This window comes from Aquarana catesbeiana, linkage group LG11, assembly GCF_042186555.1.
Source record: "Aquarana catesbeiana isolate 2022-GZ linkage group LG11, ASM4218655v1, whole genome shotgun sequence".
In the NCBI taxonomy this organism is placed as follows: domain Eukaryota; kingdom Metazoa; phylum Chordata; class Amphibia; order Anura; family Ranidae; genus Aquarana; species Aquarana catesbeiana.
The window spans coordinates 64,151,731-64,170,807 of record NC_133334.1 but is presented as its reverse complement, the minus strand read 5'-3'; the positions used below and the strand labels follow the sequence as shown (position 1 = coordinate 64,170,807).

The 19,077-nt window shown below is 40.7% G+C and overlaps 1 protein-coding gene across 3 annotated transcripts in view; it reads right to left on the bottom strand.

Moving 5' to 3' along the window:
- Positions 1-18,138, bottom strand: part of MPPED2 (metallophosphoesterase domain containing 2) — a 313,479-nt gene extending 295,341 nt beyond the window's left edge. Inside the window, exon 1 of one of the 3 annotated variants that reach the window (XM_073604524.1) lies at positions 17,910-18,138. The gene's annotated coding sequence lies outside the window, so the exon portion shown is untranslated. Of the gene's footprint in view, positions 1-15,186; positions 15,293-15,345; positions 15,906-17,909 lie in introns of those variants that run through there. The other 2 variants (XM_073604523.1, XM_073604525.1) reach the window with 2 other exon arrangements.
- Between the last annotated feature and the right edge of the window lie 939 nt (positions 18,139-19,077).

Below are 19,077 nucleotides of genomic sequence, written 5' to 3'. Positions count from 1 at the left end.
TAGGAGAGCTGGGTAAACGCCCTGTGTGCATGACCTGTTAGATGTACTAGCAGATTTAAATACACTAACACACTGAAGCCAAACTCCAGCTCACACTTTATAAGCAGTTGCAGCATATCATTGTTTTCTTTTGGGAGAAAGGTTTTACATGAATAAATACTTGTGTGCCCTGTACAGGGTCATGTTTTGGCGGCATGGAGATGCACAAGTGTTGCACGTATCACCGTGCTGACAGTCCCATAGCTTTTTATTAGAGAGTGAAGCTGCATGGACACTGCCGCTGTGTGCCAACCCAGAGTGAGTTCAGGGGCATGCGCCTGCATGACTGTCATATAAGGACACAGCGTCTGTGTCTGTTCAGCTGTGCATCCCAATACATAGCTATGGGACTGCCGGCACAGGGATGTGCCCAACACTTCGGCATCCCAGTGCAGGAAAAATACAGCCCTGCCAATGGCACACACAAGTATTTGGTCGTGTGAATGAGGCACTGCGGGCAGCACGGAGATGCAGGCATCTGATACATATGGATTTTAACCCATGTACAGTACTAAAGGAAAGATTTTACGAGCTACATTTGCTTAAACTTTTTCAACTTTGTGAAAGTGTCTCTTTAAAGGCTATGAACACCCAACAACAAAAAATAAATATATTTCTGTTTATCAGTCTTAAATGTTGTGACGGCATTGGTTTTCTTTTTTGAGGCTAAGAACATTTTCAGCAAGTGCAGAACACCTGCCAGAATTCAAGTATCCCTATAAATTTCTTTACACTAAATGGATATCTCAAAAATGTTACCAGCTTTCTCAACTACAGAACACTTCCTTCTTATATTATGCAGGGGAAGGGGCATTTGTGGTCTAAATAAGTGGTCATCAACTCCTGTCCTCGGGACCCACTAACAGGCCAGGTTTGCAAGATAACTGAAATACATCACAGGTGAGATCATTTGCTGCTCAGTGATTGCAGTATTCTAGTCTGCATCTCCCCAAGGTAATACATAAAACCTGGCCTGTTAGTGAGCCCTGAGGACAGGGTGGATGACCACTGGTCTAAATCATGTGAGCAGCCTGGGGTGACAACATTGTTCCTCAACAGATATGATACAGTAAGTGAGCTTGGTCACCCCAGTACAGGAGGTGTGTTACTGGCAGGATGTCACCTGAGGTGGCCATTTAGGCAGCCATCATAGGTTACTAGGTGCTGGCTTGGGTAGCACAGTATCATCAGTTGTTATGGTGCCACATCACATCTGTTTTTGATAGGAAGCTGGCAGCCTGGGCCAAGTGTCACTGGTTGCTAGGATGCTGGAAGCCCAACCCCACAGCATCTTTGGTTGCTAAGATGCTGACAGCCTGGGCCACACAGCATTGTTGATTGCTAGGATGCTGGTGGTCTGGGGGCTGCACAGAATCATTGGTTGCTAGGATGCTAGTGGCCAAATCTTACAGCATCATTGGTTGTTATGGTGCTCTACAGTGTCTTCGGTTGCAAGGACACTGGTGGCCCAAGTCGCAAAGTCATTAGTTGCTAGGATGCTGTTGACCTAGACTGCTCAACGTCATTGATTGTTATGGTACCGGTAGCCCAACTCCACAGCATCTATGGTTGTTAGGATGCTGCGTAAATTGGTTGCTAGGACGCAGGTGGTCTGGGCTGCACAGAGTCATTGGTTGCTAGGATGCTGGTGGCCCAGTCTCACAGCATCATTGGTTGTTATGGTGCTTGACAGCATGTTTGGTTGCTAGGGCGCTAGTAGCCCAGGTCACACAGAGTCATTAGTTGCTAGGATGTTGTTGGCCTAGACTGCTCAACAAAATTAGTTGTTATGATACCGGCAGCCCAACCCCACAGCATCTCTGGTTGTTAGGATGCTAGTGGCCTGGGCTGCACAGCATCTTTGGTTGCTAGGATGCTGGTGGCCCAATCTCACAGCATCATTGGTTGGTATGGTGCTCCTCAGTGTCTTTGGTTGCTAGGACACTGACGGCCCAGGTTTGTTGTTGGGTGTGGTTGACCTAGACTGCTCAACATCATTGGTTGGTATGTGCTGCACGGGCTAGGATAGGCCACTATAACAACCTATGTTGTTGTGCAGCCTGCAGTCCAGTGACTGAACATGCCTGAGCTGGCTGCTTCAATTGGGTGGCCCTGAATACATAGTGCAAAGGGTTTCTTAGAATACATTTAGAATATATCTGATTAGATAAGATCTAATGCTAAAGAACTTTTGGTAAATCTAAAAGAGATTGTACAATCAGATTGTAATGTGCTTACTGGCCAAACAAATCTTTTGCTGAGAAACAATTTCTAATTCTCTGACCTTTGTAGTTCTTCATTGTCACAAACTGTACAACCCTTATACGAATTAGACCGAGAAACCTCTGTTTTCCCTGTACAAGGAAGTGAAAAATCAACTAAAGTCCGATAAATGACCATCACGTGTCATCACTGGACAGTAGCCCTTTCATTGCTCATACTTCCTGTCACTTTACAGGAGAAAGATAATGTAACGGCACGCAACCAGACCAATCTGAAAAACCACATGCAAAGACGACATGTCCAGTACAGAAAACTGTAGACGTTACCCAAAGCAACCAGGAGTCATTATTATCTTGCGCAGGCAAGAAAATCAAAATCCACCTTTGAACAGCAGAGCATGTTTCCTTTCCTCTTCTTGTTACATATGAAGCCCTTCAATGCATTTTACAAACACCTAAATGTTCCTCTGTAAAAGTTTCCATTAAAAAAAAAAAAAATCAGACCCCAGAAGTAAGTGCAGTAAATTTGTCTTTTGGAGTGGTGCCACCATAAACAAGGCCAGGATTTCATCCATATTGGATGCAGAATCGCTCACTAGGATTATCTTCCACACCATTTAGGAACATAATATATATGATGACCAACACAGGAAGGCAGGAGCATCGCTGCTCCAAATTCCAGAGGCAGTCCTGGAGCCTGGAGATTATCCATGGAGAGCATGCTGTGACATCCATGACCACCGATGAGCCAAAAGTTGCCCAAATTTGCTCTAAAAAATATAAAAAGCTGTAAAGTTCCTTAAAGCTGAAGTTTAGTTTTTTTTTTCTTTGCTACAGCTGAAGTCACATTACTGTAAAGAGGTATGTCCCATGTTCTGTAGACTCATGGTTCCTGTAGATATCTTTCCTTAAAGTGGATGTGAACCAACCTTAACCTTTCCAAACTACTCCCATAGGGGTTATCTATAAGGATATACATGCCTCCTGCATGTATCCTTACCTGTCAAATGTTTCCCCTCTGTCTGTTGAGACCTGAAAAACTACAGATTCTGTGGGCGGGTCTGTGGTCCAGAGCTTGGTGGGTGGAGTCTTGATGTCATTAGACTCCCCGCCCACCTCTACACTCCCCTTGTCAACATGCATTTTCTCCTGTGTATTTCTAACATTGAACTTCTGCTATGATCACCAACATCCAGTCAAAACCCAGAAAAGTCACCACATGACTTCAGCAAGCCCAATCATGCTGAGGTGTGGAGCAGCCAATCCTGGGAGAGCTGGAAAAGAAAGGAGGAGGGGATCTGAAGTACACAGAATGCCTCTGTCACCCTTGTGCATGAGATATGTAAATCACCTGTCAGTCACAGCAAGGGGGAGAAACAACTCCTATCTCCCTGTCTGTCTGTTTTTATCTTACTGAAAAAAGATAAGAGGATTGCTCAGAGCTGGATTAACTCTTTGTGGCAAGACTGGGCACAGATGAGATGAAATCCTATACTGTACAAGGTGCAAGCCTTAATTAAAAAAAAAAAACTTTGATGTCTGGTTCTCTTTACAATGCTGAACGTGCAGCGCTGCGGGGGTTAACAGCTACAGGTCTAACATTGCAGTACATTAAAGAAGGTCCCGATAGACCCCATCCTTTTCTGTCCTCTTCTCCATTGACAAAAGTTCTTGCATTGCTCGCAGAGAATGCAACACATTCTGTAAATGGGGAAAAAGATCCTGTCACTCATCCATCTCTACCCCAAAGGGTGTGTTACATTCTATGAAACCAATGCAAGGACTTGTCAATAGAAGTGAAGATAGGGGACTTGTTGGGACCTTCTTTGATGCCCTGTAATGCTAGACCTGAAGCTAGTAAAGTGATTATGTGGTCAAAATGTAAAATCATATATCAATTTCTACATTATATTTCATGTATTTCTATCCTGCTCCTATTAATCTGTACAGTCTTGAAGTTTGTAAACTTACTTTGAGAACATCCTCATTTTCAGGAGGTGAAGTCAGTACAGGAATTACTGCTTGCAGGCAGCAAGGTACCATGGGATATGTAGTCCTGAGAAATTAAAAGTAAACAGCAGAGGGGAAGCTGCAGCTATATATATATAATGATTTGCTGAATATAATATAAAGATATAATGTTGTGTTTATGATCCAGACCCCTGCATATTGAAACATACAAACTCAGAAAACCTGAGCAGACTGAAAACTAGTGGGTTGAAGAGGAAGGTAAATAACTAACAAATTTGTATATTTTTAGCAAAGATGCTGCCCAGCTTTTTTAGCTTCTTCTGCTTTTCTAAATTAAATGATGTTTGTTTTTTATGTTTTTTTTAATGTAACCACTTCAGCCCTGGAAGGATTTACCCACTTCCTGACCAGGCCATTTTTCGCGATATGTCACTGCATCACTTTAACTGACAATTGCGCGGTCATGGGACGTTGTACACAAACAAAATGTATGTGCTTTTTTCCCCACAAATAGAGCTTTCTTTTGGTGGCATTTGGTCACCTCTGCAGTTTTTATTTTTTGCGCTATAAACAAAAAAAAACCCGACAATTTAAAAAAAAAATTTTTTACTTTTTGCTATAATAAATATCCAAAAAAAAAAGAAGAGAAAAATAAGTTTCTTCATCAGTTTAGGCCAATATGTATTCTTCTACATATTTTTGGTTAAAAAAAAAAAAACAATCGCAATAAGCGTATATTGATTGGTTTGCGCAAAAGTTATAGCGTCTACAAAATAGGGGATATGTTTATGGCCTTTTTATTATTTAGTAATTTTTTACTAGTAATGGCGGTGATCAGCGATTTTTAGCGGGACTGCGACATTGCAGCGGACGGACAGAATGGGCACTTTTGACACTTTTTTGGGACCATTGACATTTATACAGCGATCAGAGCTAAAAATAGCAACTGATTACTGTAAAAACGTCACTGCAAAGAAGGGGTTAACACTAGGGGGCGATCAAGGGGTTAAGTGTTCCCTAGGGAGGTGTTTCTAACTGTGGGGGGATGGGACTGACTGGGAGTAGAGAGAGATCGCTGTTCCTGATTACTAAGAACAGCAGATCTCTTTCTACTTCCCTGGCAGAATGAGGATCTCTGAGGAACGATCGCGGCCACCGGCCACGCGCATCGGCTCCGGAGTCGCGCCGCGTGCGCCCCCTATAGTTCTTAAAGCGGCCGTCGTACACCTAGGGCGGTTTGTGCAGCCATGCCAACCTGCTGCAGTATAATGACGGCGGCTGGTTGGCAAGCAGATAAAGTAGAACAATAGGTAAAAAATGTTTTTTTTTTCATTTTGGATGGAGTAAGGGAGGGTTATAGCCCATCATATTTTTTTTTTTTTTGCCATCTCCAGCCCATTGGGGAGATTTTCCTTCACTTCCTGTCCCATAGCCAAACAGGAAGTGAGAGGAAATCCCTGCAAATTAAGGGAATTCCTTGGGGACCCCCAGGTCACCAGAACTAGTGCCCACATTGGAAGATTTCCCCTCTATTGCTTTTCTGGGGACAACCCAAAATGTGGGATTTTCTTTTACTTTCACTTTCAATGATAACAGACAGGACTAATAGAGAGGGTGAATCTCATTAATGGGGACACAGACATCAATAAACACTGACAGTCGTTCTAATTCCTCTCCACTCTATCCAAAGCTAAAAGAAAACAAGTTTTTTTTTTAGTTACACTTTAAATGATGTGTTAAAAATGTTTGCAGTTCAACTTTAAAGCGGTAGTAAGCTGCCATCAATTTTTTTTTTTTTTTAACCTGCAAGGCAAAGTTATAATGTGCTAGTATGCATCGCATACTAGTACATTATGTGAAACTTACCTTAGAACGAAGCCCTTCCAGCGGTGATCTGTCACAACTGACAGGACTTCAAACTTCACCCGTCTTCCTTCCGGGTTCACAGACTCAGGCTGTGTGAGTGGCCACAGCAGCGATGACGTCAATCCTGCGCATGCGCACGGGAGCCGCCGTTTACAGCATAGGACTCTGAAGGAACGGCCCGGGTGGCCTTTCCTTCAGAGTCCTATTATTCTAAATTAAAGAATATGGTACCCCAACATTTCAATTTTTTTGATATGTGCCCCTGCTGTACTATCTACTTGTATAAAAAAGTAGCCTGTTCTCTTTGTATTGCAGGATGTTGCTAAGTGAGGCCTAGTCTTCCTCCACCATCACACTCCTGAGGTGAGCAGTGATGACTAGGCCTCACTTAGCAATGTCATAGGAGTATTCCAGACAGGCTTCATAAGGTATGTAAATGGCCTACACCTATAGCAAGGGTATTATTCATCTTTAGTCAGAGCTGCACAGATTGTTTTAATCTACAAATATCCCTTACCTGCATAGGCAGTTTTTTGTAAAGGTGAACTATACTTTTAATATCAGATCCCCACCCCCTGCCTGCTGGAGCTCAGAAATGCTGTGGAAATTTGAGCTTTAGGAGGCTGAAAAGAAGAGAGGACACCCTGAAAACAGGTACAATTTATGTAGGAGGATTTGTTTTAGCTCTGTGTATATAATATATATATATATATCTATATATATAGATATATATAGATATATATATATATATATATATATATATACAGTATCTCACAAAAAGTGAGTACACCCCTCACATTTTTGTAAATATTTTATTATATCTTCTCACGTGACAACACTGAAGAAATTACACTTTGCTACAATGTAAAGTAGTGAGCATTATATAACATAAATTTGCTGTCCCCTCAAAATAACTCAACACACAGCCATTAATGTCTAAACCGCTGGCAACAAAAGTGAGTACACCCCTAAGGGAAAACGTCCAAATTGGGCCCAAATAGCCATTTTCCCTCCCCGGTGTCATATGACTCGTTAGTGTTAGAAGGTCTTATCACTCTCACTCTCTCATACTGGTCACAGGAAGTTCAACATGGCACCTCATGGCAAAGAACTCTCTGAGGATCTGAAAAAAAGAATTGTTGCTCTACATAAAGATGGCCTAGGCTATAAGAAGATTGCCAAGACCCTGAAACTGAGCTGCAGCACAGTGGCCAAGACCATACAGTGGTTTAAGCAGTTTGCTGAAGACAAGCAGACTAAGGACATGGATTACTGGAACCATGTCCTGTGGTCTGATGAGACCAAGATAAACTTATTTGGTTCAGATGGTGTCAAGCGTGTGTGGTGGCAACCAGGTGGGGAGTGCAAAGTAAAGTGTGTCTTGCCTACAGTCAAGCACGGTGATGGGAGTGTCATGGTCTGGGGCTGCATGAGTGCTGCTGGCACTGGGGAGCTACAGTTCATTGAGGGAACCATGAATGCCAACATGTACTGTGACATACTGAAGCATGGTCCCCTACCTTTGGAGACAGGGCCGCAGGGCAGTATTCCAACATGATAATGACCCCAAACACACCTTCACGAAATCCACTGTCTAGCTAAAAAAGCTGAGGGTAAAGGTGATGGACTGGCCGAGCATGTCTCCAGACCTAAACCCTATTGAGCATCTGTGGGGCATCCTCAAACAGAAGGTGGAGGAGCACAAGGTCTCTAACATCCACCAGCTCCGTGATGCTATCACGGAGGAGTGGAAGAGCACTCCAGTGGCAACCTGTGAAACTCTGGTGAACTCCATGCCCAAGAAGGTTAAGGCAGTGCTGGAAAATAATGTTGGCCACACAAAATATTGACACTTTGGACCCAATTTAGACATTTTCACTCAGCGGTTTAGACATTAATGGCTGTGTGTTGAGTTATTTTGAGGGGACAGCAAATTTACACTGTTATACAAGCTGTATGCCACGTACACACGATTGGACTTTACGGCATACTTTGTCCGGTGTACCGGATTTCGTTGGACAATTCGATCGTGTGTGGGCTCCAGCGGACTTTGTTTTCTCAAAAGTTTGACGGACTTAGGTTTGAAACATGTTTCAAATCTATCCGATAGACTCGAGTTCGGTCGAAAAGTCCGCTCGTCTGTATGCTAGTCCGACGGACAAAAACCGATGCTAGGGCAACTATTGGCTACTGGCTATGAACATCCTTGTTTTAGTCCGGTTGTACGTCATCACGTACGAATCCGTCGGACTTTGGTTGATCCTGCGTAGGCAAGTCCGTTCATTTAGAAAGTCCGTCGTAAAGGCTGCCGAAAAGTCAGCCGGGCAAAGTATGCTGTAAAGTCCGGTCATGTGTACGCGGCAGTACACTCACTACTTTACATTGTAACAAAGTGTCATTTCTTCAGTGTTGTCACATAAAAAGATATAAAAAAATATTTACAAAAATGTGAGGGGTGTACTCACTTTTGTGAGATACTGTATATACACATACACTGATAATACATTTGGAAGTTGCTACGAGGAAACAACTGAACCTTTGCTCCATTTTTCAGAGGTCTTCCCCTTATTTGCTTACTTGCTTCAAACGGCTCTCATTCCCAGGAATACCAGTTCAACAGTTCACAGACAACCATCTATTGACTCAATACAATACAATACAATACACCCATTTTTAACATTTTAACACAATTCTGATTAGCTTTATGGCATTTTAAATATTTATAACTTTTGAGTCTGAACTGAAAGTCACTCCATGCAAAAGCGATATTTTAGTCGTAGATAAAGTTTGGTGGGGTGATAAAAAGGGAAACTAAACACCTGAATAAAATGCAATATAAAGCAGCTTACAGCCCTCATATGTGATGGCCGCATTTGTTTTCTTTTTTCAGACTAAGAACATTTTCAGCAAATACAACAAATACTTGTGTGATCAGTTTTTAATAGAAAGTCAGAGGGACTTGGCAGGAACACCAGGGATTTCACAGAAAGGAAGCAATACAAAGAGAACAGGATACTTTCTTATACAAGTACATGGTACATCAGGCACACATCAGGAACATAAAATGCGGGGTTTACATATTCTTTAATCTTCCCACAACATATCTCTTCCTATCTCTTCTATAAAATACAAATTGCCCTACCCCCCATGTACTGAAGATGAAGATACGCACTTGTTTGTTATCCGTACTCTATATCAGAACAGCCTAGGATTAAAACCATGGCTCCCTCCATAGATGCAGTGGAAGAGTGACGTAGCCACCCAGGAAACAGGAGTTGTGCGATTTTCAGGATTACCATTAAAAACCAGAGGCTTGAAAAATGACAATGAATGCACTACAGCAGGGGTCTCCAAAACGTTCAAAACAAAGGGCCAGTTTACTGCCCTTCAAACTTGACTGGGACCAGTAGCAGTAGAAAATGCCCTGGCATCGCTGAGAGTAAAGAATATACATTTTACACCTTTGAAGCTTAAAGCGGAGTTCCAGGCAAACAGAGAATTCTGTCTCAAACAACTGAACGTGCAGCACTTCGGAAGCGCCGCAAACGGGCGGTTTTAACCCCTTCTTCGGCTGCTAGCGGGGATGAAAAGTGCCCCGCTAGTGCCCGAAAAGCTGACGCTCGGGCGACCCCAGTGTGAAAGTAGCCTTACTACTACAGCGTTTAGAATCGCGGGCAGATTTGCCACAGATCGGCCTGCGATTTGAAAACGCCGAGGTGTGAATGAGAAAGTGTGGAACTCGCTTTTGAGATGCCATTCATTTGAATGGCACCTCAAATCGCGGTGCTGGTCTGCCGCGATTGTCGCACGTTAATTGCGTGGCAGCCTGCATCGCAAATGCGTGAGTTCTGCGCTTTGTCATTCACACCTCGGAGCTGTCAAATTTCTGGCAGATCTGCCCATGATTCAAAACGCTTTAGTGTGAATGCAGCCTTAGATTGTAAGCTCCTTGTGGGCACGGACTGAACGGAATGTACCTGTAATAAATAAAATAAACAATCTACCAAAACCTGAAATATCAGTTTGGAGTGGAGTGACCCTTTAATTTAAAGAGCTTTTGGCAATTTTCTGCTTGATTTCAACCCAACTTCATATATTCTATATGCCATGCAAGGCTGCTTACAGATGAGTTTTTACCTGGTTCTCCAATTGATTATTCAGCATAAAAATAGGAAAAAAAATATATTCCTTAAAAACTTTTCTCATCCAATCTTTACCTCCCTGGAACTTTTTTTTACTGATATAAAATGATGCATATTTTTACGAAATACAGAAAAAAAATTCTTAACCCATCTGCAGCTGTCTTCCTAATTTGCCTCCCAATTGTTGTTTTACATAAGGCAACACCTGCTTTCCCGTGTCACCTCGCCTAGAGCTATGCTAATTTCCAAACCCAAAGTTTCTTGCTGCGGTGTGAAATTGCATAATTATGCCATCCTGTGAAGTAAATACAGCAAAGAAAGAAAAACATAACCCATCAGAAAAATGGAGATGCGGTACGTTTGTGTGAAAATACGCTCGCCAACTCAAAAGACAGCTGCTAAGGAGACCCAGCAGAAGAAACGCGGAAATGTATACAGAGCATTAACATTGAATAGAAGAATTGCTGAAATAAACCTGTGTACATATTTTGTTATACAACCTGAACTATAGATACCCAGAGGATTAACAAACTCCATGCAGATAAGTGTCCTTTAGGGGATTTAAACACAAGACTCAGGATGGCAAAACATGGCATTGTACTAATGTTCTAGGTGAGATGTGAGCTAAATTCACCTAGAACATTAATGAAAAGCCATGAGATTTACTAAAACTGAGAGTGCAAAATCTGGTGCAGCTCTCCATAGAAACCAATCGGCTTCCAGGTTTTATTGTAAAAGCTTAATTGATTGAACTGAAGGTAGAAGATGATTGGCTACCATGCACAGCTGTACCCGATACTGAGTGTTTCTATATAGTTTAAGAACTTTTAATTATAGCAGCAATTATTAATGAAGGTAATAAAAGCACCTAAACTTTTTGTCCCTAATATTTAGTTTTGATAAACCAAACTGTAAAATTCTCATTGTTCAGTATCATAGATGTGTACTAGGACTGTGACTGTATTATACACATACATACATACACAAATAGATATATATATATATATATATATATATATATATATATATTTTTTTTTTTTTTATTATTATTTATAGATATATATATTTATTTTGTTTTTGTTTTTTTTTTTACACACATTGTATATATTTCTGTACAATAAAATCACCGCAATCCCTGTAAAGATTTCCAGGGACAGCTACTGAACACAGAGGGGGTAATTTACTAAAACTGGAGAGTGCAAAATCTGGTGCAGCTCTGCATAGAAACCAATCAGCTTCCAGGTTTTATTGTCAAAGCTTAATTGAACAAGCTGGAGTTAGAAGCAGATTGGCTACCATGCAGAGCTTCACCAGATTCTGAGTGCTTCTGTTTTAGTAAATTGTCTTGCAGTCCTGAGCCTTGGGTTTAAATCCCACCAAGGACAATAGCTACATGGGGTTTGTTCATTCTCCCTGTGCTGGTTTGGGTTTCCTCCAGATGCTCCATTTTTCTTCCCAAAACAAAACATACCAGTAGGTTGACATTCAGCCATAATCAGTCCTAGTGAGGGTGGTAGGGACATTAGATAAGGACTGGTGAAAATGCTTATACAGTTTAAGGTCTATGTTTTATAGCAGCGATTATAAATGAAGAAATAAATAAAAGCACCTAAACTTTTTGTCCCTGGCATTTAGTACTGATCAACCTAACTATAAAATTCTCCTTGTTCAGCATTAGGACTGTGACTTATATATATATATATATATATATATATATATTAATTACAATATATATAATATTAGGGGATAAGGACTGGTAAAAATGCTTCTATATAGTTCAAGAAATATTGGGTTGATTTACTAGAACTATAGAGTGCAAAATCCGGTGCAGTTGTGCATGGTAGCCAATCAGCTTCTACCTTCAGCTTGTTCAATCAAGCTTTGACGATAGTCCCCCATTCACACCAGTGCGACTTGTCATGCGATTTGACAGATCAAAGTTGCATAACAAATCGCACCCTATTTCTGGCTATGGAACTGTTCAAAAGGTGCGACTTGCACCGACGCTGAAATGGTTCATGCACTATTTTTGGCAATTTCATCTGCGACTTACATTGAAGTTGCACAGATGTCGGCAAGCCGCCCATTAAATCGCATGAACCAGCGGCTTTGAAATTGAGCTGAAGCGCAGGGCTTAAACCTGGAAGCTGATTGGTTTCTATGCAGAGCTGCACCAGATTTTGCACTCTCCAGATTTAGTAAATCAACCCCTATGTATTATACCAGCCAAAATAAATGATGGAAATAAAAAGCACCTAAACTTTTAGTCCCTGGTATTTAGTACTGATCAACCCAACTATAAAATGCTCCTTATTCATTATTGTAGATGTGTATTAAGACTCTAAATTTTTTTATACACAAGCTTTATTATATATACAGTATATATATATATATATATATATATATATGTATATATATATATATATATATATACATATATATATATATATATATATATATATATATATATATACACACACACATGGTATAATAAAGTCAGAGTACCTGGAAAGATTTCCAAGGACAGTTAACACAGAGGGGGGGGGTTACAAAAACTGGGGCATGCAAAACCTGCAGCTCTGCATAGAAACCAACCAGTTTCCAGGTTTTTTTGCCAAAGCTTCATTGAACAAGCTGAAGTTAGAAGCTGAAGATTCCGAGTGCTCCAGTATTCGTAAATTTGTAAGATTTCGCATGCCCTATAAACTGTTTAGAAAAATTGTATCTATTTTTATATCTCTATCTATCTATCTATCTATCTATCTATCTATCTATCTATCTATCTATCTATCTATCTATCTATCTATCTATATATATATTTTTTTATACATACAACATATATACAGTATGAATAATTTTTCCAAGTACTACCTTTATGTTCAGCTGTTAACTATCCCTGAAAATCAAAAAACACGGTCCCTTAAAACATTTTAAAAAGTGATCTCAGGGATCTCCAAATTCATTCCAGGCCTACAGCCCATGAAGTTGATTCAAACATACAAAAAATGCTTTTACTGTACTAAACGACCAAAATACTATATTTGTATACTATACCATATACTTTATTATTTTACTATTGTTGGCTCAGTGATAGTCCTGCCATCTCCAGTTTCTTATTGGGTCCTGGAGTTTAAATCCCTCCAAGGCTATGTGCAGCTGGCATGTTTTCCCCCATTGCTCTATCCAGACCAGTTTCCTTCCATACTGGTAGGTAGGATGGCTACAACTTAAAGGCATTAGCCTGGGAACATTAAATGTTAAGCTCAGTTGAGCAAGCAACTAAAGGCAATTATTATGCAATTAATGGAACGCTACTGAACATGTTGCTGCTACAAAAAGTAATTTCATCCATTCAAAAATGATGGTAGTATTATTGCCATTTTGTGAGCACCAACATTTAAAAACACACAAAACTGGGTTATTTTGCTTATTTTATCATACTTATTTTTCTTGGGCCAGCCAGAAATGTACAAGATGCACGTACTACACAAGGCTCAATCAGGTGTACTTTAAAACACATGGTACCTGCAATTCAGTACTATTTAAATGGAAATGTAAATATGTGCACAGATTTCTCAAAATAATACCAACAGCATTTTACCTTGACAGTAATGCATAACAAAACAGCTAAGCCTAATACTATAATACTAAATTTAAAAGCCTGTACTTCAGATCAAGGCTTTTTAAGGACATAAAACTACTCCTAAGGACAACTCTAAAATAATAATAATCATAAAAATGTAAAAAAAAAAAAAAAAAGGGGAATGCTTTGGTTGAAAATAAAAAGTGAACATTAAACTTCCACTAACAGCAAAACATTTCAAGGTTAAGAAATAATAATAAAAAAAAAATTAAAGAAAAAAATAGCGATGCTTTGGTGTAAAATAAAAAGTCCACATTAAACTTCCACTAACAGCACAACATTTCAAGGTTAAAAAGCCTATTGCCCACTCTTACACATACATTATGTACAAGGAAATGTTAATAAATGGTCATTATGAATATTGTATACGGGTATATATATTTTATTCATCAGGAAAAAAAACATCACATCATGTTCAGTGTTCCGTGAAAGAATATATAAAAGGCAGCTTTGGATACAGGAACTTTTTTTTTTTCGTGGATCTGGTATAATTGAAAGCACCATGCAACCAAATTGAGTTAGTTGGGTTTATTAAAGTATGTAACCGAGTGCAGCAATACAAAAAAAACGTACATCTTTCGACCACCGTGCTTATGAAGCCTGGGTTTTAATCAAACTGTTATTAATTCCACAGCATTTTTGGAAAGTCCATGAAGCCATTTATGCGGTAGCAAAACGTGCCACATCATATGTACAGCACTTTTATTGTGGATCTGGGAAACACTAGCTGCAGATTTTTTGGCAGGGGCTTTGCTTTCCACGCTACAGTTCACCCATCCAAGAAATGAACCAATATAATGCATGTAACAAAGTAAACTGGCACTACACAACCCAAACGGCTATAAAAAAAAAAAAAAATTTAAACAGCCAAAGTGACAACAATGCAACAACCACATTTCCAGAAACCGACAACAATCACCAAAATGTTAATTCACAACCCATCTACTAGCAACTACCTACACAATAAAAAAGTATACAAACATTGTAGACCTCATCGCTTACAATACCAACTCAGCTGCACATGCACGTTACAATTGCTACTACAGTAAAAGCCAAAAGGCTAAAAAGCAATAAGTTAAGCTTACTATAAAGGAAACATCAATTTACATTTGAAAGATATTCCCAGATACAACGCCGACCTAGAAAAAAAAAGGAGGAACAAAAAAAAAAAAAAAGACATCATCAAACCCTATACCCTGCGGCAGTTCAGTGAACTGTATATGTCAAAATATACAAAATACACAGCGAGCATCTAAATTTCTAAAGCAGATAAATGGAGATATACAAAAATATTTGAAACCACCTGCAACAGAGAGCGTTATTTGGTCACGGCATGCAAATTGCTAGTAGAAAGTCAGGTTTTATTGAATAGCATCAGGGTCAATTATTTTTCTTATCTGCAGCAATACAACGGTTTAGGAGTTTGCAAAGTATAAAAAGTGTTCTGCGATATGCTGGCTACCTATTCAAGTCCATGGTGAGCTGGATGCTGATCGCTGATGGTTTTCTCTGTAGAAAGCATAAGATTTCCCTGCTGGCTGATCTTCAGTTGTCTCCCTGGCTCCTCTGACTCCTCTCTCTCTCTCTCTTTCTCTGGCTGACACGCTCCCGTCCCTCTCCCCCCCTCCTCTCTGCCTTATTCTAGGATTGATTGATTACAATCAGTGACCAAAGGCTGTGACATGGGCACCACAGTTGGCTCAGCACTGCACAACGCACACTGGGACTCAAAGCAGGCTTTAGGAAAGACAGAAGGCAGAAAGGGGGTTATATAAAAGGATATTAATATTAGTTCACTGCACCAGCGATCTGAGAAATATATTTTTTTGGGGGGGGGATTCAATTAAAAAGGGGGCACGATAAAATAGAACGGCATTAAATAGGTGCATGATGACTTTAAAAGGAAATCACCAATTTATTTTATGTTATTTTTTTTCTGTTTATAAAATTATTATAACAAAAAAATAAATATTTTAATAACAGAAAACAAAAATGAAATGCATGTTTGTAAACAATCTTTTAGACTGCAGAATCAAAAGAAACAAAGGTTGGATACATAAAAGTGCATAAAATAAAGGCGGATAAGACGCTTCAGATCTGCGCAGAGCGTTACGTTTTACCACCGAACTCTGTTACAAAATAATTTACTGATGTATATATGCAGCTGGCAGAAAGATCACGAGTAAAAAAAAAACACGCAAGTTATGTCCTGAAAGGACCTCACATATACAGGCACGTAAACGTGCGTATGCGTAAAATTCTTCTTCCACCTCTCTTAGCTGCCAGTATTGCAATTTACCCATATACGCTGGAATATACTTGCGTATACACGCGTATGTGCATAAAGTACTGCGCTGCAATGTACATTTTTCTATTTTTTTATTTTTTTTTAAGGCTGCATGTGCATTTAATAGACAATGGGGGCAATTTACTAAAACAGGAGCACTCAGCATTTGGCGCAGCTGTGCATGGGAGCCAATCAGCTTCTAACTTCCACTTGTTCAATGAAGCTTTGACAACAAAACCTGGAAGCTGATTGGTTTCTATGCAGAGCAGTATCAGATTTTGCACTCTCCAGTTTTAGTAAATCACCCCCCCCCATGTGTATATATGGTGTGGTGGATGTCCTAGAGCATCCTTCACCCATTCATGTCTATGGGCGGCTGTACGCAGAAATTTGCATAAGGTAGCGCATGCGTAACGCACTTACGGTTGCTGCATTACTGATTTTTACACAGCGTTTGCATTACCCCATAGACAGCAATACACCTGTGTTCAGATATGTAAAGAAAAAAAAAAGTTACATGGCTGCAAACCCCCCCCCCCCCTCCCCCAATTAGATTGTAAGCTCTTATGAGTAGGGCCCTGTTGTATTGTATTGTACTGTCTCTCTTTTGATTGTAAAGTGCTGTGCAAACTGTTGGTGCTATGTAAATCTTGTATAATAATAACAATAATAATAATACAAAGTTGCCCAATTTTCTTTTTTATGCACAGGTGTGCACAGGCCTTCGTAATAATGTAAGGTTCCAAAATATTACTTTTTTCCCAATTTTTTTTTTTTTTATGCCCACTCCAACGGAGAGACTAAAAGAAAACTTGCCACAGGGAAGGTTAAAAAATCAAGCAGGGGGTTAAGAGATCAAAGCCTGTGCTATGGATTTCCAGCTACTCCTGCATATCCTTCCAACACTGATCTCTACAAAGACTTATTAACCCTCTGCTCTCTCCCACCTACGCTCACCGCGACAGGGAATTACGCATTTTTTTAAACTCTACAAAAAAAAAGTTCTAAGAGCATTCCTGATGAAACTCAGACCCCCCCCTAAAAAAAAAAAAAAAAAAAAGCGTCTAGCTTATTTTCATTTTTCTGCTTTATTAAATAAAACCCTCCCCTTCCAAGGCCTGGCAGATCACAAGGAGGAAGGCAAGACGGGAAAGGAGGAAATATAGACTGGCATGGCACATAACCCCTGTGTATTGTATGGGGGGGGGGGGGGGTCTGTCTTGTGTATGAGCGCCCTGCCTCCATCACAATAGACATCTCTCTGGGAATAATAGTCAGTGCACTTTTTTTGCATGGCTCCCCCTTGCTCTCTGTATGCCAGGCTGCCTCTCTTGGCCTGATGTGACATTGTAATGCCCCCCAGACCTTCCACCCAAAATACAAATGTCACATCAATCCCTCTGATGGCTGATCTTCACCTGGAAGGAGAGGGGAAGAGAGGAAGGAAGAGAGGAAGGAAGGGGGAGGGAAAAGGGCACATCATGTCGCTATTCAATTAATTAGATTTAAATTAAAAATTAAAAAAAGAAAAGAAAAAGAAGAGAGGAGAGAGAAGGGAGACAATAGTGGGAGATGGGGGAGTGCAGGCTGCATGGGGGGCACACAGACCCCGCTCTGCCCTTCTACTTGCTATGACAAGGCACCTCTAACCCACAGGCTTTGTGTTGTTTCCTTCTGATTTCCATCCCTGTGTAATCCGGGTGGAGGAGGAGGAGGAGGAGGAGGATGAGGATGATTACCTCTCCTGCCGGCTGGATGAGTCCCCGGGCTTCCTTCACTGGAGCTCCATGGAGGGGTCGGGAGGGGCTGTCAGAGGTCTGTGCAGACAGGGCGAAACCTTCGACCCTCAGGGTCCCCCGGCTGGCTGAGAGTGGAAAGGAGAGAGAGAGAGGGAGAGGAGGATGAGAGAGAGAGAGCCTCGATCTGGGAGAGGAGACACTGAGCGGTGAGGAGGGCTGACACCGGGGTCACAGGGGGCGCACCGGGGTCACACCCCCCCCGCCCCCCCCCCTCCACCGGGGGCACACAACTCTACACACCACACTACATACACACCAATCACTCTATACACTACACTGAGCTCTATATACACTACACACACACCAATCACTCTATACACTACACTGAGCTCTGTATACACTACACACACACCAATCACTCTATACACTACACTGAGCTCTATATACACTACACACACACACCAATCTCTTTACAATATACTGATCACACTACACTGATCACTTTACCTACACCGATCACTTTACACACACCGATCACACTATACTACAGAGATCACACACTGATCACACTATACTACACAGATCACACACTGATCACACTATACACACAGATCACACACTGATCACACTATACTACACAGATCACATATTGATCACACTACACACACTGATCACACACTGATCACATCATACACACTGATCACACTATACTACAGAGATCACACACCGATCACACTATACTATAGAGATCACACACTATACACACAGATCACACTACACACACTGATCTCACACTGTTCACACTACACTACACCGATCACTTTACACACACCAATCACACTATACTACAGAGATTACACACTAATCACACTATACTACACAGATCACACACTGATCACACTATACTACAGAGATCACACACTGATCACACTATACTACAGAGATCACACACTGATCACACTATACTACACAGATCACATATTGATCACACTACACACACTGATCACATATTGATCACACTACACACACTGATCACTCTATACTACACAGATCACATATTGATCACACTATACTACACAGATCACATATTGATCACACTACACACACTGATCACACTATACTACACAGATCACATATTGATCACACTATACTACACAGATCACATATT